At 37.8% G+C, this 23,647-nt stretch overlaps 1 pseudogene; it reads left to right on the top strand.

The window, feature by feature from the left end:
* Positions 1-613: 613 nt before the first annotated feature.
* On the top strand, positions 614-5,345 carry LOC133248751 (protein SET-like; annotated as a pseudogene).
* The last annotated feature ends 18,302 nt before the right edge of the window (positions 5,346-23,647 follow it).

Consider the following 23,647-nt stretch of genomic DNA (forward strand, 5'->3'; position numbering starts at 1 on the left):
GAAACATTGAAGGTGGGTGAGAAGGTGATGACAGAGAATGAGATGGTTGGATGGCATCATCGATTCAATGGACATGAGTTTGGGTAAACTACGGGAGTTGTTGATAGACAGGAGACCTCGCATGCTGTAGTCCATGGGGTCGCAAACAGTCAGACACTACTGAGCAACTGAACCGAACTGAACTGATGAAGAGAAAGAGTCATATTGGGAGAGAAGAAAAAGGAATGCTTCCTCTTCATCTCCTTAGAGGCATACAAGTTATCAAGACTGTCACAGCCCTCAGTGATTGGAAGGAGAAAGCAGGCTCTGGTCAAAGGCGGCTGCATAAACTAATAAAGTGCATAAAATAATAGCCCGTATTTTACCAAAAGTGTATCGCATATTACTGCTTCTAGTCTTGTCAATAAAACCTCAGAAAATAGACTCTATTCTCACTTTATTACAGATGAGAAAGGCAAAACTCAAAACGGCTAAGTAACTTGCTCAAAGTCACAGCCAGAAAGAATTTAAGCTGAGATTCAAGACCATGTTTGTCTTCTTAACTGCACTATATAGCTCCCCGGATTCAAAAGAACTCTAATTAGAACTCTGCCAGGAAAGCTGCTAGAACAGGATGCAGGCTGCCGAGGTCAGCATGCACCAGCTCTAAGCACATGGTTACCTTGACTTCCAACAGCAAAAGCAGAGATTCAAAAGCAAGTGTTAAGCTACTCCTCATCTGAGGCGCCTGCAAAATTCAAACCCTGGGTAAGCAGGTCAGAGTGAAGAATTAAAGCCCCTAAGACTAGGATCATAGATAAGAGGTCAGCATGAAGCAGCCTATTGTGGAGTGCAAGATGCAGGCTGACACAAGGCTTAAGCCAACTCTGAAAAAACAGGAGTAGAATTGAGTTTAGACCTGTTTGGATCAGCATCAAAGACTCTTTTAAAAAAGTAGAGGGTACCCACTGAGAAGTAACATTCATCAGGGTTGACTCATTATCCCAAGAACAGGGTCTTTCTATCCTCTGCTGTCACTTTAAATTGCTATTATATGTGGGTGAATACAGCTAAGTCCGTGTGTTCAGCTATCAAATCAAGGTTCTCTGTATGCCCTTTAAAGAAGACTTGGTCTTCTGCAGAACCGTATTAGTTCTAATAGAACAAATGTAACCATAAAAGAGATGACATTTATAATAATCCTCACCATTTGGGTAAAAGTACAAATAATGCAAACCCCATTGTAAGAGCACCAACTTTCTTGCCTCGTAATTGCAACTACAGTCTATTCCTTAGTCTTCCTATATTTTCATTTCAGAGCTCTGGACATACTGTTGCCATCTTCTCTGCCATTAGGACTTCATTTACACCCTAAATGCTTTCAACTTGAGAGAACGCTGAACTGTATGTTTGCTAAGTACATTGACTTCATTTGAGGCATTAACAAGAATATGTTTTTATCCAAAGATGCACACCTGGAAGAACAAAGTTTTGTTTCTCATCTGAACAAAGAAGTCCAGTGAAAATGACTTATTTTTGCTTTTTGGGTTGTAAAACCTAACATTACCCTTCTATCTTAAAGTGAATGTTACTTTGAAGCCAGAGCCATTGCAGTTTAGGGTGGAGTTTAGATGGATAGCTTATCTCTGTTATCTCACTGTGCCCACATCAGGACAAGGAAGCAATAAACCCAGAAACTTATTTGTCAAACATGAGCTGATTGGATTTATTATTGAAAATAGTCATAATGCTTTAGTCTTAAAGATTGTATATTTCACATTTCCATCACATATACTGCTTTATGTGATTTTACAAAGGTAAATTGGTTCAACAAATGAATATATGAGTTCTCAAACAACTATAAAACACTGTATGCAGTATTGTAAAGGACACATTATTCAATCTCACATTCCTGGAAAAAATTGCCAATAACTATAAAAGTTAAAATTACATATCCCCTGATTAGCAATTGAATTTCTAGGAATTCATACTACAGATGTATTTGTGCTATGTAAAATAGCATGTGTAAGATGATTCATGCAGCAGAATTTATACTGTCTAAAGATTAATGCTATTGATCATCAGCAAGTATTGGTTAAACAAATTAACAGACAAGCCATGAAAGCAACCTAATTGTCCATCAATAGATGACAAAGAAAATGGGGTATATATATATATATATATATATATATATATATGATACAATATTATTCAGCCATTTTTTAAAAAGGGACTTCCCTAATGGTCCAGTGGTTAAGACTCTGAGCTTCCACTTCAAGGGGCACAGGCTTGATTCCTGGTTGGGAAAGTAAGATCCCACATGCTTTGTGGCATGGTCAAATAAATTAATAAAATTATGCTTAAAAAATGAATGAAATCTTGATATTTGTGGCAACAGCAACATGGGTGAACCTAGAGGGCGTTATACTAAGTAAAATGAGTCAGAGAAAGATGAATTCCATATCATCTCACTTATATGTTGAATTAAAAACAAAACCAAGCTCATAGATACAGAGAGCAGGTTGGTAGTTGCCAGAGGCACAGTTGAGGGTGGGCAAAATGGATGAAGTGGGTTAAAAAGTACAAACTTCCAGTTATAAAATAAATGTCAGAACTTCCTTGGCTGTCCAGTGGTTAAGACCCCATGCTTCCACTGAAGGGGAATCATGGTTCAATCACCAGGTTCAATCCCTGGTCAGGGAACTAAGATCCAGCATGACACACAGCACAGCCAAATAAAAAAAAAATAATAATAAATAAGTCATGAGAATATAATGTTCCTCGTGTGGCTACAGTTAGTAATACTGTAATGGATGTGTTACAGTTGCTAAGAAAGTAGATCATAAAAGCTCTCATCACACAAAAAAAGACCTTTGTAACTATGGTGTGTGCTTAGTCGCTCAGTTATGTCCAACTCTTTGCGACTCCATGGGCTGTAGCCTGCGAGGCTCCTCTGTCCATGGGGATTCTCCAGGCAAGAATACTAGCATGGATTGCCATAGCCTCCACCAGGGTTCTTCCCAACTCAGGGATTAAACCCAGGTCTCCTGCGTTACAGGATTCTTTACTGTCTGAACCACCAGGGAAGCCCTGTAACTATGGTGTTGGATGCTAACTTATTGTGGTAATCATTCCACAAATTATACAAATATCAAAACATCATGTTGTACACCTGAAACTAATATAAAGTTACATATCAATTATATTTCAACTAAAAAAGAAAACAAATTAGGTTACAGCTTTTCCTTAGACTATGAAAAAAGAATAATGGTGTTGCTCTTTCTGTACTGACTAGCAACTTTGCCAAGATACAATGTCAAATGAAAAAAGAAAGATGAAGAACGTCATTATCAGTGTTATATACAGTATATTTGAAAAGATGTGAAAGAAACTGATAACAATGGTTGTCTTTTGGAAGAAAACTGGACCTATCTAAATGCCTCAAATTTGACTATTAGGTTTTTACGTTGATCCTAAGAAATAATGGCCACGTGGCTGAGATCATAGGCCTCATTATGCAGTGAAGAGTTACCCTTCTAGTTCTTAGAGCTCCTCATATGTGTCCCTTCCCTTGGGTGGATTCTTGGCTTTTCTTGTTGCACAGACCCCAAACACCATTCTTCACTTCCACCCCAAGTGAAAAAACTGAAGAAATTGAGACTGACTCCTGCCTCCAAGCCAAAGGAAACATCTACTTTTCTGAACTTGCCTAAGGAAGGAAAAGAACAGCAAGAAGCAATTGAACATACTGATGAAGAAAATAAAACAGACCTGATGAACAAGCCAGTGAGGAGATTTTCAAAGCAGAACAGAAATATAACAACTTCTCCCAAACATTTTTTCAGAAGAGGTCAAAATTGATTGCCAAAATACAAAATTTTAGGGTGACAACATTTGTTAACCGTCCACAAGTATCTGTACTGTTTGGGGGGGAGGACAAAGAGATACTGCGTTATTTGACAAGAGCTGAAGTGACAGAATTTGAAGATATTAAATCAGGTTATGGAATAGATTTTTATTTTGATGAAAACGCTTACCTTGAAAATAAAGTTCTATTCAAAGAATTTCATCTGAATGAGTGTGGTGATCCATCTTCAAAGTCCACTGAAACCAAACAGCAATCCAGAAAGAATCTGATGAAATGCTCAAGTCAAACGCAGAAAAAAGCCAGCAGGAAGAGACAGCATGAGAAACCAGGGAGTTTCTTCACCTGGTTTACCGTTCATTCTGATGTAGGTGCAGATGAATTAGGAGAGGTCACCAAAGATGATATTTGGCCAATCTCCATTACAGTAATACTTGATTCCTGACAAGGATGATGAGAAAGGGAAAGGAGAAGAAAAAGGAGATGATAACGAAGAGGAAGGATTGGAAGATATTGTTGAAGTGGATGAGGATAAACATGAAGATGAAGATGATGGTGAGTGGGAGGAAGGAAAGGAAGTGGAAGGAGAAGACAAATGGAATTCCAGTAGTAGTAGTCACTCAGTCATGTCCAACTCCTTGTGACCCCACAGATTGCAGCCCACCAGGTTCCTCTGTCCATGGAGTTCTCCAGGCAAGAATACTAGAGTGGATTGCCATTCCCTTCTCCAGGGGATCTTCTGACCCAGAGGTCGAACCCAGGTCTCCTGCACTGCAAGCAGATTCTTTAATGACTGAGCTACAAGGAAGCCCTTCCTTATTTAATTTTCTTCAGTCTGTGGAAGCAAGTTGCAACCTTTTTTTTTTTCCTCCTCTTGTGCTTGGTTGCTCTGTTTTTAAGGTCTCTTTTCTCCTTTATACCATGGTCCACAACTTATTTTGGGGAGTAGATACCTTGAGCAGAATTCAGTTGAAAGAAACTTTTTACCCTCTTTCTGTTCCAAATTCATTTTAATCCCTTCCAGTCTCAATAAAAACTTTATGTGAGCAACACCACCATGTTCTGTGAGAAAACAGAAAAATCTTCTGCTCCCTCAGTTCTGTTGGAAGCTGGAGAGTGCTAGCTCCTATATAGTAGTGTACAGAGTTCTAGCTTTTTTACTCCTTTCTCTGAATATTGGACTCAGAGATTATACTGTGTATCTATGTGAATATGGGCAGTTAGCATTTACCAACATGTATCTGTCTATTTTTCTCTTGTTTAAAACAAAAAATATTTTTTAAATGGGGTTATAGAGGTCAGCAAAGTATGATTTTGAAATGATTGGGTGAGTTAAGAAGACATTTTCATTACATGGTTCTTCTCTGGCATGTTTAATTATAAGGTTTAATGGACATCTTTGCAGTGTAAGATAGCACTTTTTAAATAAAATTTTATCTTAATGAAAAAAATATAAAAATATCCACCTTTCTAGGGAAAAGTAAGAAATGTCTTATTTCTATTCATGTCTCTTTTATATAAATATTTTACATGTGGGAAATGCCAAGTTATTTTCCAATATTCCAGCCAATTAGCAATTATCCAAGACTTTGAGTGGCTTCCAGGTCCTTTCCATCTTGGGCTGAATCCAGGTGATGTCTAAAAGAAATCATTCTTTCTTACTTGCATGTATATCTTCTCAATTTTTCCAGGAACAATATTTTGTAAAATTAGTGTAAGTGTGGGAATTTTCTGGCTGTCCAGTGGTTAAAACTCTGTGCTTTTACTGCTGAGGGTCCAGGTCCAATCCCTGGCTGAGGAACAAAGATCCTGTAAGCCATGTAGCATAGACAAAAAAAAGAAAGAAAAATCAATGTAAATGCATGTCTTTAAATAAATATTAAAAGGTGATGGAAAATAGATTCCCTGAGAGAAAACAAGACTGAGAATAAGAAGAGTGAGCAAAAGAACAAAAGTCAAAGGAAAAAAAAGAGAGAAATCAAGGATTAAGTTAGTTAAGGCTTGAAGTAAGAAAGGTTACATGTATGCAGTGAGAAACTAAAAAGTCATTTTTTTTTTAATCTTAAGAAACTTAGTGTCATTCTGAGGGTGATTTGGGATCCAGCAGCTGCAGAGAAAAGATCAAAAGGACAAGAATCTCTTAACATTTTATCCCCAATGGAAGAGCCATCTTCAATACCTGAGAGACCACAAAAGAAATTAGGTAGAAAATCATAGATTATATTCTAATATTTCCTCTCAAATTACATGATTCATTCAATCAAGAATATTTATGGAGGCATTTCTAATCCTACAAAGATGGAATAACTGTTAGCAGACTTGTCCTTTCACTGTAAACAACTGGAAAATTAAACGAAAATATATGAAACACCTGGTTTTAGACCTGAGACAATAGACATTCAGAACTTTGATCACTGAGGGAAAGAATAAAATGAGTGATCGCTATGATCACCTCAACTTTCTGCCTGGAGGCATTTTCCAACCCATAGCATAGGGAGGAAGGATCCAACCAGAGACGAGCAGTTGCCAACAAGTAAAGGGAGAAAATTATTCAGAAAGTTTGAAAATGTCATCATCAGTCAAGCAGTGAGAAAATAGAAATGTATAAAATTTTGTGAATCATTTTGCTGTTATTTAACAAGTTATAGCATAAACAAATACATATATACATAGATGTATTGCAATAACAATATCATTTTTACTCATGTGAATTCTAATATGCTTTCTGGAATGCAAGGTAAAAGCATAGATTATACCCTCAGGTCATGTGGTTTTCATGCATGCAAATGTCAATCATTATGCATGTTGTGAAAAATTGTTCTAAAAGATTATTTTAATGAATACAGAATATACCATCTTATCATATATAGTAACAGTGATGTCTAAGAACAGGGCTTTGATTAGGTCATGAGGACCGGTCACCTGCTTTGAGAATCCAAAGAAAGAGTGTGAAAGTCAGACACACAGGAGTAATAGCAACAATGATAACAATAGGAATAACATAACTGTCATTTATCAACTTTCATTATGTATACAGCACTTACACAAGGTGGCATTTAATCTCCATGACAATCCTGTGAGGTGTATTATCATCACTATTAATATTTTACAGTAAGGAAACTGAGACTCCTAAAGGTTAAATGACTTTCCTATGGTAATTGAAGAAAATTTGATACCAAACCTGATTCCAGAGATTATACTCTTATCCATTACACAGACTGTCTATCAAGTCATGATAGGATGGCTGCCTAGGGAGTGTGAAACTAGAACCATGAGAGTGAAATAAATCAAATGAGAATTGAGTTGTCAGTCAAGACTCAGTGCAGGAAACAAATAACTCCAGAAAATTTATGGGCAAGGGATTCAATAAGGAATCATTACTGTTGGAAGGAACAAAGGAGTAGGAGTGTAGGGGCTGCCACTGGAATTTCTGTGGTCTAGTAATAAGGAAGATCAGAAAGCTAGAGCCAGAAAACCATAGCTGCTTCTACTATTTCTATAATTCCTTCACAACACCCATGAAGCTGGACACTAGATGCCAGAACACAGTCTGGCTCCTTATAGTCACCCTTTCAAACTCTTGACACATTTCCATGACTTGCTTGCCAGGAGAAATAGCATCAGAAAGACATGTTCAAAGACTATGCAATAGGGAAAGGATAATCTCTTTTAAAAATGGTATTGGGAAAACCAGACAGCCACATGCAAGAGCTAAAATGGAGGGGGTGAAGTCAAAATGGTGGAGTGTTATGGTGTGAAGTTCATGTCTCCTCACAACTAGGGCACCTACTTGACGTTGGTGGGGGATAGATATGGACACCTAAGAGAATGAGAGGAATGCCCAAGCTACTACGTAGAATGTGGGGGTGGGGGCGAGCAGAGAGTGGGGAGAGATGGAGGCAGGAAGGGACAGGTACCCTTGAGAGGGAACTAGGAGAGAGAAGGGGGGTCCCACTACTGGAGGAGTCCACTCACCATGAGGAGAGCAACAGAGACAGGAAGGGACCCTCAGGGCACTGGGGGATGGGAGGGGAATGTGGCCAACATTTCTCCTGTCCACTTGAGCCCCAGAGAGCCTACTGGGTTCCAAGCCTGGTCCTCCACCCTCTGATGCTCCTTCCAATGCCCCCTTCAGGTCCTGGGAGCATGGGAGGGAGGAGGAGGAGAGGAAGAGTAGAGGTAAATGGGGTGACAGGGAGGGACCCTTAGGGATAGGAGGATCAAAGGGGAACACAGCCAGTGTTTCCCCAATCCACTTGGGCCCCAGCAAGCCTGCAGCGGTCCTGGTCCTCATCCTCCACACTTGGAGATGTGAGGCTGCACCCTGCCCCCAACCCCTAGGGCCTTTTCCAGACCCCTGGGTCCAGAACCTAGGCCCCGCCTCCACCAAACATGAGCCCCACCTAATCCATACACACACCTAAGCTCCAGCCCCACCACCGCCAAGGCCTTTTCCAGAGTTTTGGGGGGTTTTATTTTTTGCCATTGTGGTTCTGTTTTATCTTGATGTTATTTTGTTTCATTTCTATTTTTATTTTTTCTAATATATCTGTTATTTTTCTAATTTTATTTTTTATTCTTTGTTATTATTCTCCTTTTTTTTTTTCCTTTGTGGTGTCATACAGTTTGCAGGATCTTGGTTCAAAGGCCAAGGGTCAGGCCTAAGCTCCTGTGGTGGGAGCATCAACCTGAAACTACTAGACTAACAGAGAACCTCAGACCTCCAAAAATGTTTATCAGAGTGAGGTCTCCCCGAGATCCTCATCTCCGCACCAAGACCTGGCTCTACCCAATTGTCTGCAAAGTCCAGTGCTGAAAGCCTCAGGCCATATAACCAGTAAGACAGGAACATGTTCCCACCCATCAAAAGAATGAAACAACAACAACAAAAATATGTTACAGATGAAGAAGGAAGGTAAAAATGTACAAGACTAAATAAATGGAAATACACAATCTACCTGAAAGTGAATTCAGGATAATTATAATAAAGATGATCCAAAATCTCAGAAATAGAATGGAGGAACAGATTAAAAATATATATGAAATATTTAACAAAGACCTAGAAGAACTAAAGAACAAACAGATGAACAACACAAAAATTGAAATAAAAAAGAAAAATACACTAGAAGGAATCAATAACAGAATAGCTGAGGCAAAAGAATGAATAAGTGAGCTGGAAGATAGAATAATGGAAATAACTGCCAAGGAGCAGAATAAGGGGGAAAAATTTGAAAAGAATTGAGGACAGTCTCAGATACTCTGGGACAACATTAAATGCACCAATATTTGAATTATAGGGGTCCCAGAAGAAGAAGAGAAAGAAAAAGGGTGTAATAAAATATTTAAGAGATTATAGTTGAAAACTTCCCTAACATGGGAAAGGAACATCCACACAAGTTCAGGAAGGACTGAGAGTTCCATACAAGATAAACCCTAGGAGAAAAACACACATATTAATCAAACAAGCAAAACTTAAATTCAAAGAAAAAATATTAAGAGCAGCAAGGGAAAGCAATAAATAGCATACAAGGGAATCCCCATCAAGTTATCAATTGATTTTTCAGCAGAAACTCTGCAGGCCAGAAGGCAGTGGCATGATGTATTTAAAGTGATGAAAGGGAAAAAAAAAAAAAAAAACAAACTACAATCAAGATTATTCTATAAAGCAAGGATCTCTTCCAGATTTGACAGAGAAATCAAAAGTTTTACAGAATAAGTGAGCTGGAAACTAAGAGAATTCAGCACCACCAAAACAGCTTAACAATAATGCTAGGGACAATTACAGACTGAACGTGAGGATAGGGAAAAAGAAACTACAACAGTCTTCTGAAATCTCACCTCAGGAAACAAGAAAAATCTCAAATAAACTGTCTAGACTTACACCTAAAGCAACTAGAGAAACAAGAAGAAAGACAACTGAAAATCAGTAGAAGGAAAGAAATCATAAAGATCTGAAGAGAAAGAAATGAAGAAAACAATAGCAAAGATCAATAAAATTAAAAGTTGGTTGTTTGAGAAGATAAAATTGATAAGTCTCATCAATTTTGATGAGCCAGACTCATCAAGAAAAAAAAAGGAGAACTCATATCAATAAAATTGATTTGGAGAAATTACAACTGATGCTGCAGAAATACAAAGGATCATAAAAGACTACTACAGACAACTATGAGTATTACGCTGGTGGCTCAGATGGTAAAGAAGCTGCCTGCAATGCAGGAGACCTAGGTTCAATCCCTGGGTCAGGAAGATCTCCTGGAGAAGGAAATGGCAACCCACTCCAGTATTCTTGCCTGGAAAATTCCACAGAGGAGCCTGGTGGGGTACAGTCCACGGGGTTGCAAAGAGTAGGACACGACTGAACAACTGTCACTTTCATTTTCACAAGCAACTACATGCTAACAAAATGGACAACTTGGAGGGAATGGAAAAATTCTTGGAAACGTACAACTTTCCAAGACTGAATCAGGAAGAGTTAGAAAATATAAACAGGCCAATCACAAGTAATGAAGTTGAAACTGTAATTAAAAATCTTTCAACAAGCAAAAGTCCAGGACTACACAGATTCACAGGCAAATTCTATCAAGTATTTAGAAAACAGCTAACATCCATCCTTCTTAAACTCTTATAAAAAATTGCAGAGGGAAAAACACTCCCAAATTCATTCTACAAGGCTACCTGATATGAAAACCAGACAAACATCACACATACACACTAAAGACAACTACAGGCCAATATCACTCAAACACAGATGCAACAATTCTCAACAAAGTACAAACAAACAGAATCCAACAACACATTAAAAGGATCATATATGATGATTAAGTGGGATTTATCTCAGGGATGCAAGGATTCTTCAATACATGAAAATCAACCAATATTAACAAACTGAAGAATAAAAACCATGTGATCATCTCAATAGATGCTGAAAAAACTTTTGATAAAATTCAACACCTATTTATGATTAAAAGCTCACCAGAAATTGGGCATAGAGGGAACCTATCTCAACATAATAAAGGACAAATATGACAAACCCACAACATCATTATCAACAGTGAAAAACTATAAGCATATCCTCTAAGATCGGGAATAAGACAAGGGTGTCCACTCTTGCCACTATTATTCAACATTGTTTTGGAAGTCCTAGCATGGCAATCAGGGAAGAAAAAGAAGTAAAAAGAATGCAAATTGGAAAAGAAGTAAAACTGTCTGTGTGCATTTATGATACTATACATAGAAAATCCTAAAGATGACATGAGAAAACTGCTAGAGTTAATCAATGAATTTGGTAAAGTTGCAGGATACAAAATTAATGCACAGAAGGCTCTTGCATTCCTATACACTAACAATGAAAAATTAGAAAGAGAAATTAAGAAAGCAACCCCATATACCATCACAACTAAAAGAATGAAATATCTAGGAATAAACCTACCTAAGAAGGCAAAAGACCTGTACTCAGAAAATTACAAAATATTGATGAAAGAAATCAATGATGACACAAATAGATGGAGAAATATACCATATTCTTGGATTGGAAGAACCAATACTGTGAAAATGACTATGCCACCCAAAGCAATCTACAAATTCAGTGCAATCTTTATCAAATTACCAATGGCATGCTTCACAGAATTAAAACAAAAAATTTTACAATTGGTATGGAAACAAAAGACCCCGAATAGGCAAAGCAATCTCGAGAAAGAAAAATTGAGCTAGAGGAATCAGGCTCCCCAGTTTCAGCCTATACTACAATGCTACAGTAATCATGACAGAATGGCACTGTCACAAAAAACAGAAATATCGATCAATGGTACAGGATAGAAAGCCCAAAGATAAACCCACACACACCGATGGTCACCTAATCTATGACAAAGGAGGCAAGAATACTCCATGGAGAAAAGACAGTTTCTTCAGTAAGAGGTACTGGGAAAACTGCACAGCTATATGTAAAAGAATGAAATTAGAACACACCCTAACACCATACAGAAAAATAAATTCAAAATGGATTACATACCTAAATGTAAGACTGAACACTACAGTACTCTTAGAGAAAACACACAGAATACTCTTTGACATAAATCATAGCAAGATCTTTTTAGATCCAACTCCTAAACAAAATAAAAATAAACAAGTGGGGCCTAATTAAACTTAAAAGAATTTGCACAGCAAAGGAAATCATAAAGAAGATGAAAAAACAATCCTCAGAATAGAAGAAAATATTTGCAAACAAAACAACTGACAAAAGATTAATCTCCAAAATATACAAACAGCACATGAGGCTCAATATCAAAAAAACAAAAAACCCAATCAAAAAATGGGTGAAAGATCTAAATAGACATCTCTCCAAAGAAGATATAAAGATGGCCAAAAGACACAGGAAGAGATATTGATCATTAATTATTAGAGAAATGCCAATCTAAACTACAATGAGTTATCACCGCACATCAATTAGAATGGCCATAACTGAAAAATCTACGAACAATGAATGCTGGAGAGGATGTGGAGAAAAAGGAACATTCTTGCACTGTTGCTGGGAATGTAAATTGATACAGCCACTGGAGAGAACAGTATGGAAGTTCCTTAAAAAACTAAAAATTATCATATAACCCACCAATCCCATTTCTGGCCAAATCCCCTGAGAAAACCATAATTCAAAATGACACATGTACCCCAATATTCATTGCAGTACTCTTTACAGTAGCCAGGACATGGAAACAACCTAAACATCCAATGATAGATGCATGGATAAAGAAAATGTGGTACATATATACAATGGAGTATTACTCAGCCATATAAAGGAATGAATTTGAGTCACTTGTAGAGATGTGGTGGGACCTAGAGCCTGTCATACAAAGTGAAGTAAGTCAGAAAGAGAAAAACAAATGTTAACGCATATGAGGAATTTAGAAAAACGGTACAGATGAACTTATTTCCAGGACACAAATAAAGATTCAGATGTCAAAAATGGACATGTGGACACAGGGCAGAAGAGGAGCGTGGGACAAACTAGGAGATTAGGATTGATATATATACACTACCATGTGTAAAATAGATGGCTAATGAGAACATGCTCTAAAGCACAGGGAGCTCAGCTTGGTGCTGTGATGACCTAGAGGAGTCTGATGAGGGGGTGGGGTGAGAGGGAGGTCCAAGAGGAAGATATATACATACAGCTGATTCACTTCGTTGTACAACAGAAACTAACACAACATTATAAAGCAATTATGTCCCAATTTTTTTTTAAAAAAAGAACTAAAGTGGACACTCTCTTATACCATACAGAAAATCAACTTCAAATGGATTAAAACTCTATAAGAATAAAAGTCACATGTCCTCCTATCTGTTAAATTCTCATAACCTATTACAGGGTTTAATGCATATTTCTTGAAGGAAAAACTACTTAAAAATGTTTTTTGTTGTCAGAAAAATCTGCATTCAAGTACTGGTGTCTCATCATCTCTCAACTAAAAACAAAAATGAAATTTCTCTCAAAAACGTTGGTGAGAATTAAATAATATATGTAAAGCACTTACCACAAGACCTAACACACAGCATTCAATAATGTTTGAATAGAATTCTCCAGGCCGGAATACTGGAGTGGAGTGGGTAACCACTCCCTTTTCCAGAGGATCTTCCTGACCTTGTGGCTAAGTGAGAATTATTAAAGTTCTCTGCTTTTTTTTGTTTTTGTTTTTAGATGCTAAGTCATGTCTGACTCATTGCAACCCCATGGACTGTAGCCCACCAGTCTCCTCTGTCCATGGGATTTTCCAGGCAAGAATACTGGAGTGGGTTGCCATTTCCTCCTCCAGGGAAGGGGCTATCTCTTGTTTTGTTGGAAAGGGGTGTTTTCTATGACCAGGGTATTCTCTTGACAAAACTCTTGTTAGCTTCATTTTGTATTCCAAGGCCAAACTAGGCTGTTGTCCTGGGTATCTTTTGACTTCCTACTTTTGCATTCCAATCCCCTACAATGAAAAGGACATCTCTTTCTTCTTTTCTCTTCTTTTTTTTTTTTTTTTTGGTGTTAGTCTAGAACTTGCTGTAGGTCTTCATAGAAGTGGTCAACTTCAGCTTCTTCAACATCAGTAGTTGGACAACAGACTTGAACTACTGTGATGTTGAATTGTTTGCTTGGAAATGAACTAAGACCACTCTGTCATTTTTGAGATTGCACCCAAGCACTGCGTTGTGGACTCTTTTGTTGACTATGAGGGATTCTTGCCCACAGTAGTAGATATAACAGATTCCATAAATATACACACATTTATACACTCACACACAGACACACTCTTAGAAGAATGATTTTTCTCCACACAATACTAATTAATTTTGTAGAAGAGTAGCTTCTGATTCCTCTATTTTGTTTTTAGTTGCAGGGCATCTCTGTGTTAAAAACATTATATAAAGAGCAATCTAGCACCAATGATTGGAAAGCTGTCTGATTTTCATTTTTGAATGATTTAACTGAGCCATGAAGGAAGCCCTTAACATTTAGTTAGAATTTCTTAATATATATTGTGGAAGATTTTTAGATATTAATTTATTCTCTTTATCCTTTTCATAGATCACAGCCTTGTTGTAGTGAAATGGCTTCCATAATTCAATGAAGCTATGAGCCATGTTCTGCAGAGTCACTCAAGACAAATGGGTCATAGTGAAGAGTTCTGACAAAACATGGTACACTGCAGGGGGAAATTGCAACCCAATCCAGTATTCTTGCCTGGAGAACCTCATGAATAGCAGGAAAAAATAAAAAGATATGACATTGGAAGATGGGCTCCCTGGGTCAGGAGGTATCCAATATGCTAAGGGAAAGAGCAGAAGGCAATTACTAAAAGCTCCATATGAATGAAGCGCTAGGCCAAAGTGGGAACAAACGCTCAGCTGTGGGTGCGCCTGGGGATGAAAGTAAAGTCCAACACTGTAAAGAAAACTATTGTATAGGAACCTAGAATATTAGGTCCATGAATCAAGGTAAATTGAACATGGTCAAGCAGAAGATAGCAAAAGTGAACATCGACATCTTACGAATCAGTGAACTCAAATGGACGGGAATTGGGGATTTTAAAAAGCACAGACATTACTTTGCCAACAAAGGTCCATCTAGTCAAAGCTATGGTTTTTCCAGTAGTCATGTATGGATATGAAAGTTGGACTATAAAGAAAGCTGAGAGCCAAAGAATTGATGCTTTTGAACTGTGGTGTTGGAGAAGACTCTTGAGAGTCCCTTGGACTGCCAGGAGATCCAACCAGTCCATCCTAAAGGAAATCATTGGAAGGACTGATGCTGAAGCTCAAACTCCAATCCTTTGGCCACCTGATGTAAAGAACTGACTCACTGGAAAAGACCCTGATGCTGGGAAAGATTGAAGGCAGGAGGAGAAGGGGACAACAGAGGATGAGATGGTTGAATAGTATCACCGACTCAAGGGACATGAGTCTGAGTAAGCTCTGGGAGTTGATGATAGAAGGAAAGCCTGGCGTGCTGCAGTCTATGGGACCACAAAGAGTCAGACATGACTGAGAGAACTTAACTGTACTGAAATGACCAAAAGACTAGCAGGAAAAAAATTTTCCACAACTAAAGACAGAAAGAAGGAATCACAAGACAGTTAGGAAGGGCAGAGACATGGCATGGTTCAGACCCACACCCCCAGGGTAGCTGACCTACAAATGAGAGGATAATCACAATTTCACAGGTTATCCCTAAGGAGTGAGGGGTCCAAGCTCCATATCAGGCTCCCTATCCTTGGGGATTTGCATTAGGAAGATGAGCCCCTGTTCCCTTGAACGCTGGCTTTGAAGCCAGGGTTTGGAGCTTACAGCTCTATAAAACAGAAGTGAAGTGAAGTGAAGTGAAAGTGAAAGTCGCTCAGTCGTGTCTGACTCTTTTCGACCCCATGGACTGTCCATGGAATTCTCCAGGCTAGAATACTGGAGTGGGTAGCCTTTCCCTTCTGCAGGGGATCTTCCCAACCCAGGGATCGAACCCAGGTCTCCCACATTGCAGGCGGATTCTTTACTAGTTGAGCCACAAGGGAAGCCCAAGAATACTGCAGTGGGTAGCCTATCCCTTCTCCAGTGGATCTTCTTGACCCTGAGTCGAACCAGGGGTCTCCTGCATTGCAGGCGGATTCTTTACCAACTGAGCTATGAGGGAAGCCCCCTAGAAACAAAGACTCCACTCTTACTGGGCAGGTGCAAAAACTTGCTTGAAATTCCCACATACTCAAGACCCAGCACAAAGGTAATAATTTGAAAAAAAGATTAGATGATAGTTGACTAGATGATGCACAGGAACATCTCAGCAAACTGGAAGACAGATTTGGACCTCATCCAAGTTGATGAGAAAAAATTAAAGTGTTTTTTTTTTTTTTTTTAATGAGGGCAGTTTAAGAGACCTCTGAGACAAGACCAAACATACTAACATTTACATCATAGGGGTCCCAGAAGGAGAAGAGAAAAAAGGGCAGAGAACTTACTTGAAGAAATATTAACTGAAAATTTTCCTAACCAGGGAAAAGAAACAGACATCCAGATCCAAGAAGCACAGAAAGTCTCATTTACAAGACAATCCCATTTATAATTGTATCAAAAGAATAAAAATACTTAGGAATAAATCACATATGACATTAAGAAAAGAAATTGAAGATGACACAAACAAATGGAAAGATATACCATACTCGTGGATTGGACTAATTATTATTGTTAAAATGATCACACTATTTAAAGCAATCTACAAATTCAATGCTATTCCTATCAAAGTACCAATGGCATTTTTCATAAAACTAGAAAAAATAATCCTAAAATGTGTATGGAAACACAAAAGACCCCCAATAATCAAAACAATCTTGAGATAGAACAATAAAGCCAGAGGTATCATGCTCAATGACTTAAAACTACTCTACAAAGCTACAGTAATCAAAATAGTATGGTACTGTCACTAGTGTTTTTACAGACGCATAGATCAATGGAACAGAAAAGACAGCCCAAAAATGAACCCACATTTAGACGGGCAATTAACCTACATTAAAGAAGGTAAGACTATACAACAAGAAACAGTTTCTACAATAAATGGGATTGGGAAAACTGAACAGCTATGTGCAAAAGAATCAAATTGACTACTCTCTCCCACCATGCAGAAAAACAAACTTTAAATGGATTAAAGATTTAATGTAAGACCTAGAAGAAAACATAGGCTGTACACTCCTTGACACTGGTCTGTGATGATTTTTTGGAAATGTCTCTTCATTTTGTTTCAAGGGAAACAAAAGTAAAAATAAACAAATGGGATTATATCAAACTTAAAAGCTCTTGTACAGTGGAGGAAACTACCAACAAAACAAAAAGACTGCCTACTGAATGGGAGAAGATATTTGCAAATTGATAAGGGATTAATCTGATCTGATAAGGGATTAACATCCAAAATATACAAAGGACTCATACAACTCAACATCAAAAAAAAAACCTTGATGAAAATTGGGAAAAGGACATGAATAGACATTTTTCCAAAAAAAAAAAAAAATACAGATGGCCAATAAACACATAGAAAGATGCTCAACATCACTAATCATTAAGGAAGTGCAAAACATGAGATATCACCTCACACTAGTCGAAATGGTTATTATCCAAATGACAAGAAATAACAAGTGCTGGCGAGCCTGTGAAGAAAAGTGAATCCTTGTACACTGTTGGTGGGAATATAAATTGGTGCAATCACTATGGAAAATAATATGGAAGTTCAAGCTGGTTTTAGAAAAGGCAGAGGAACCAGAGATCAAATTGCCAACATCTGCTGGATCATGGAAAAAGCAAGAGAGTTCCAGAAAACTTTATTGACTATGCCAAAGCCTTTGACTTTGGCATAGTCAAAGCAAGAGAGTTCCAGAAAACTTTATTGACTATGCCAAAGCCTTTGAGTGTGTGGATCACAATAAACTGTGGAAAATTCTGAAAGAGATGGGAATACCAGACCACCTGATCTACCTCTTGAGAAATTTGTATGCAGGTCAGGAAGCAACAGTTAGAACTGGACATGGAACAACAGACTGGTTCCAAATAGAAAAAGGAGTTCGTCAAGGCTGTATATTGGCACCCTGTTTATTTAACTTATATGCAGAATACATCATGAGAAATGCTGGACTGGGAGAAACACAAGCTGGACCAGGGGAGGAGCTAAGATGGCGGAGGAGTAGGACGGGGAGAACACTTTCTCCCCCACAAATTCATCAAAAGAACATTTAAATGCCAGGTAAATTCCACAAAACAACTTCTGAATGCCGGCAGAGGACATCAGGCACCCAGAAAAGCAACCCAAGTCTTTGAAAGGAGATGTTTTATCAATGGTGCTGTATAGAAGGAGAAGTTTTGAAACTACTGTAAAAATAAGACCGATAACTGGAAGCAGGAGGCTTAAGTACAAACCCTGACTCCAGGGAACTCCTGACCCCAGGGATCATTAATTGACAGGAGCTCATCAAATGCCTCCATACATACACTGAAACCAAGCACCACACAAGAGCCAACAAGTTCCAGGGCAAGACATACCAAGCAAATTCTCCAGCAACACGGGAACACAGCCCTGAGCTCCAAGACACGGGCTGCCCAAAGTCACCCCAAAACCATAGACATCTCATAACTCATTACTGGACACTCCATTGCACTCCAGAGAGAAGAAATCCAAATCCACCCACCAGAACTCTGACACAAGCTTCCCTAACCAGGAAACCTTGACAAGCCACCTGTACAAACCCACACACAGTGAGGAAACGCCACAATAAAGAGAACTCCACAAACTGCCAGAATACAGAAAGGACACCCCAAACTCAGCAATTTAAACAAGATGAAGAGACAGAGGAATACTCAGCAGATAAAGGAACAGGATAAATGCCCACCAAGCCAAACAAAAGAGGAAGAGATAGGGAATCTACCTGATAAAGAATTCCGAATAATGATAGTGAAATTGATCCAAAATCTTGAAACTAAAATGGAATCACAGATAAATAGCCTGGAGACAAGGATTGAGAAGATGCAAGAAAGGTTTAACAAGGACCTAGAAGAAATAAAAAAGAGTCAATATATAATGAATAATGCAATAAGTGAAATTAAAAACACTCTGGAGGCAACAAATAGTAGAATAACAGAGGCAGAAGACAGGATTAGTGAATTAGAAGATAGAATGGTAGAAATAAATGAATCAGAGAGGATAAAAGAAAAACGAATTAAAAGAAATGAGGACAATCTCAGAGACCTCCAGGACAATATTAAACGCTACAACATTCGAATCATAGGGGTTCCAGAAGAAGAAGACAAAAAGAAAGACCATGAGAAAATACTTGAGGAGATAATAGTGGAAAACTTCCCTAAAATGGGGAAGGAAATAATCACCCAAGTCCAAGAAACCCAGAGAGTACCAAACAGGATAAACCCAAGGAGAAACACCCCAAGACACATATTAATCAAATTAACAAAGATCAAACACAAAGAACAAATATTAAAAGCAGCAAGGGAAAAACAACAAATAACACACAAGGGAATTCCCATAAGGATAACAGCTGATCTTTCAATAGAAACTCTTCAAGCCAGGAGGGAATGGCAAGACATACTTAAAATGATGAAAGAAAATAACCTACAGCCCAGATTATTGTACCCAGCAAGGATCTCATTCAAGTATGAAGGAGAAATCAAAAGCTTTTCAGACAAGCAAAAGCTGAGAGAATTCTGCACCACCAAACCAGCTCTCCAACAAATACTAAAGGATATTCTCTAGACAGGAAACACAAAAACGGTGTATAAACTCGAACCCAAAACAATAAAGTAAATGGCAATGGGAACATACTTATCAGTAATTACCGTAAATGTAAATGGGTTGAATGCCCCAACCAAAAGACAAAGACTGGCTGAATGGATACAAAAACAAGACCCCTACATATGTTGTCTACAAGAGACCCACCTCAAAACAGGGGACACATACAGACTGAAAGTGAAGGGCTGGAAAAAGATTTTCCATGCAAATAGGGACCAAAAGAAAGCAGGAGTAGCAATACTCATATCAGATAAAATAGACTTTAAAACAAAGGCTGTGAAAAGAGACAAAGAAGGTCACTACATAATGATCAAAGGATCAATCCAAGAAGAAGATATAACAATTATAAATATATATGCACCCAACACGGGAGCACCACAGTACGTAAGACAAATGCTAACAAGTATGAAAGGAGAAATTAACAATAACACAATAATAGTGGGAGACTTTAATACCCCACTTACACCTATGGATAGATCAACTAAACAGAAAATTAACAAGGAAACACAAACTTTAAACGATACAATAGACCAGTTAGACCTAATTGATATCTATAGGTCATTTCATCCCAAAACAATGAATTTCACCTTTTTCTCAAGCGCACATGGAACCTTCTCCAGGATAGATCACATCCTGGGCCATAAAGCTAGCCTTGGTAAATTCAAAAAGATAGAAATCATTCCAAGCATTTTTTCTGACCACAATGCAGTAAGATTAGATCTCAATTACAGGAGAAAAACTATTAAAAATTCCAACATATGGAGGCTGAACAACACGCTGCTGAATAACCAACAAATCACAGAAGAAATCAAAAAAGAAATCAAAATTTGCATAGAAACGAATGAAAATGAAAACACAACAACCCAAAACCTGTGGGACACGGTAAAAGCAGTCCTAAGGGGAAAGTTCATAGCAATACAGGCACACCTCAAGAAACAAGAAAAAAGTCAAATAAATAACCTAACTCGACACCTAAAGCAACTAGAAAAGGAAGAAATGAAGAACCCCAGGGTTAGTAGAAGGAAAGAAATCTTAAAAATTAGAGCAGAAATAAATGCAAAAGAAACAAAAGAGACCATAGCAAAAATCAACAAAACCAAAAGCTGGTTCTTTGAAAGGATAAATAAAATTGACAAACCATTAGCCAGACTCATCAAGAAACAAAGGGAGAAAAATCAAATCAATAAAATTAGAAACGAAAATGGAGAGATCACAACAGACAACACAGAAATACAAAGGATCATAAGAGACTACTATCAACAATTATATGCCAATAAAATGGACAACATGGAAGAAATGGACAAATTCTTAGAAAAGTACAACTTTCCAAAACTGGACCAGGAAGAAATAGAAAATCTTAACAGACCCATCACAAGCATGGAGATTGAAACTGTAATCAAAAATCTTCCAGCAAAGAAAAGCCCAGGTCCAGACGGCTTCACAGCTGAATTCTACCAAAAATTTAGAGAAGAGCTAACACCTATCCTGCTCAAACTCTTACAGAAAATTGCAGAGGAAGGTAAACTTCCAAACTCATTCTATGAGGCCACCATCACCCTAATACCAAAACCTGACAAAGATCCCACAAAAAAAAAAAGAAAACTGCAGGCCAATATCACCGATGAACATAGATGCAAAAATCCTTAACAAAATTCTAGCAATCAGAATCCAACAACACATTAAAAAGATCATACACCATGATCAAGTGGGCTTTATCCCAGGGATGCAAGGATTCTTCAATATCCGCAAATCAATCAATGTAATACACCACATTAACAAATTGAAAAATAAAAACCATATGATTATCTCAATAGATGCAGAGAAAGCCTTTGACAAAATTCAACATCCATTTATGATAAAAACTCTCCAGAAAGCAGGAATAGAAGGAACATACCTCAACATAATAAAAGCTATATATGACAAACCCACTGCAAACATTATCCTCAATGGTGAAAAATTGAAAGCATTTCCTCTAAAGTCAGGAACAAGACAAGGGTGCCCACTTTCACCATTACTATTCAACATAGTTTTGGAAGTTTTGGCCACAGCAATCAGAGCAGAAAAAGAAATAAAAGGAATCCAAATTGGAAAAGAAGAAGTAAAACTCTCACTATTTGCAGATGACATGATCCTCTACATAGAAAACCCTAAAGAGTCCACCAGAAAATTACTAGAAATAATCAATGACTACAGTAAAGTTGCAGGATATAAAATCAACACACAGAAATCCCTTGCATTCCTATACACTAATAATGAGAAAACAGAAAGAGAAATTAAGGAAACAATTCCATTCACCATTGCAACAGAAAGAATTAAATACTTAGGAATATATCTACCTAAAGAAACTAAAGACCTATATATAGAAAACTATAAAACACTGGTGAAAGAAATCAAAGAGGACACTAATAGATGGAGAAATATACCATGTTCATGGATTGGAAGAATCAATATAGTGAAAATGAGTATACTACCCAAAGCAATTTATAGATTCAACGCAATTCCTATCAAGCTACCAACAGTATTCTTCACAGAGCTAGAACAAATAATTTCACAATTTGTATGGAAATACAAAAAACCTCGAATAGCCAAAGCGATCTTGAGAAAGAAGAATGGAACTGGAGGAATCAACCTACCTGACTTCAGGCTCTACTACAAAGCCACAGTTATCAAGACAGTTTGGTACTGGCACAAAGACAGAAATATTGATCAATGGAATAAAATAGAAAGCCCAGAGATAAATCCACGCACATATGGACACCTTATCTTCGACAAAGGAGGCAAGAATATACAATGGATTAAAGACAATCTCTTTAACAAGTGGTGCTGGGAAATCTGGTCAACCACTTGTAAAAGAATGAAACTGGACCACTTTCTAACACCATACACAAAAATAAACTCAAAATGGATTAAAGATCTAAACGTCAGACCAGAAACTATAAAACTCCTAGAGGAGAACATAGGCAAAACACTCTCCGACATACATCACAGCAGGATCCTCTATGACCCACCTCCCAGAATATTGGAAATAAAAGTAAAAATAAACAAATGGGACCTAATTAACCTTAAAAGCTTCTGCACATCAAAGGAAACTATTAGCAAGGTGAAAAGACAGCCTTCTGAATGGGAGAAAATAATAGCAAATGAAGCAACCGACAAACAACTAATCTCAAAAATATACAAGCAACTCCTACAGCTCAACTCCAGAAAAATAAACGACCCAATCAAAAAATGGGCCAAAGAACTAAATAGACATTTCTCCAAAAAAGACATACAGATGGCTAACAAGCACATGAAAAGATGCTCAACATCACTCATTATCAGAGAAATGCAAATCAAAACCACTATGAGGTACCATTTCACACCAGCCAGAATGGCTGCGATCCAAAAGTCTACAAATAATAAATGCTGGAGAGGGTGTGGAGAAAAGGGAACCCTCTTACACTGTTGGTGGGAATGCAAACTAGTACAGCCACTATGGAGAACAGTGTGGAGATTCCTTAAAAAACTGGAAATAGAACTGCCTTATGATCCAGCAATCCCACTGCTGGGCATACACACTGAGGAAACCAGAAGGGAAAGAGACACGTGTACCCCAATGTTCATCGCAGCACTGTTTATAATAGCCAAGACATGGAAGCAACCTGGATGTCCATCAGCAGATGAATGGATAAGAAAGCTGTGGTACATATACACAATGGAGTATTACTCAGCCATTAAAAAGAATACATTTGAATCAGTTCTAATGAGGTGGATGAAACTGGAGCCTATTATACAGAGTGAAGTAAGCCAGAAGGAAAAACATAAATACAGTATTCTAACGCATATATATGGAATTTAGAAAGATGGTAACAATAACCCGGTGTACGAGACAGCAAAAGAGACACTGATGTATAGAACAGTCTTATGGACTCTGTGGGAGAGGGAGAGGGTGGGAAGATTTGGGAGAATGGCAATGAAACATGTAAAATATCATGTAGGAAACGAGTTGCCAGTCCAGGTTC

Source organism: Bos javanicus, chromosome 5, assembly GCF_032452875.1.
Source record: "Bos javanicus breed banteng chromosome 5, ARS-OSU_banteng_1.0, whole genome shotgun sequence".
Classification (NCBI taxonomy): Eukaryota; Metazoa; Chordata; class Mammalia; order Artiodactyla; family Bovidae; genus Bos; species Bos javanicus.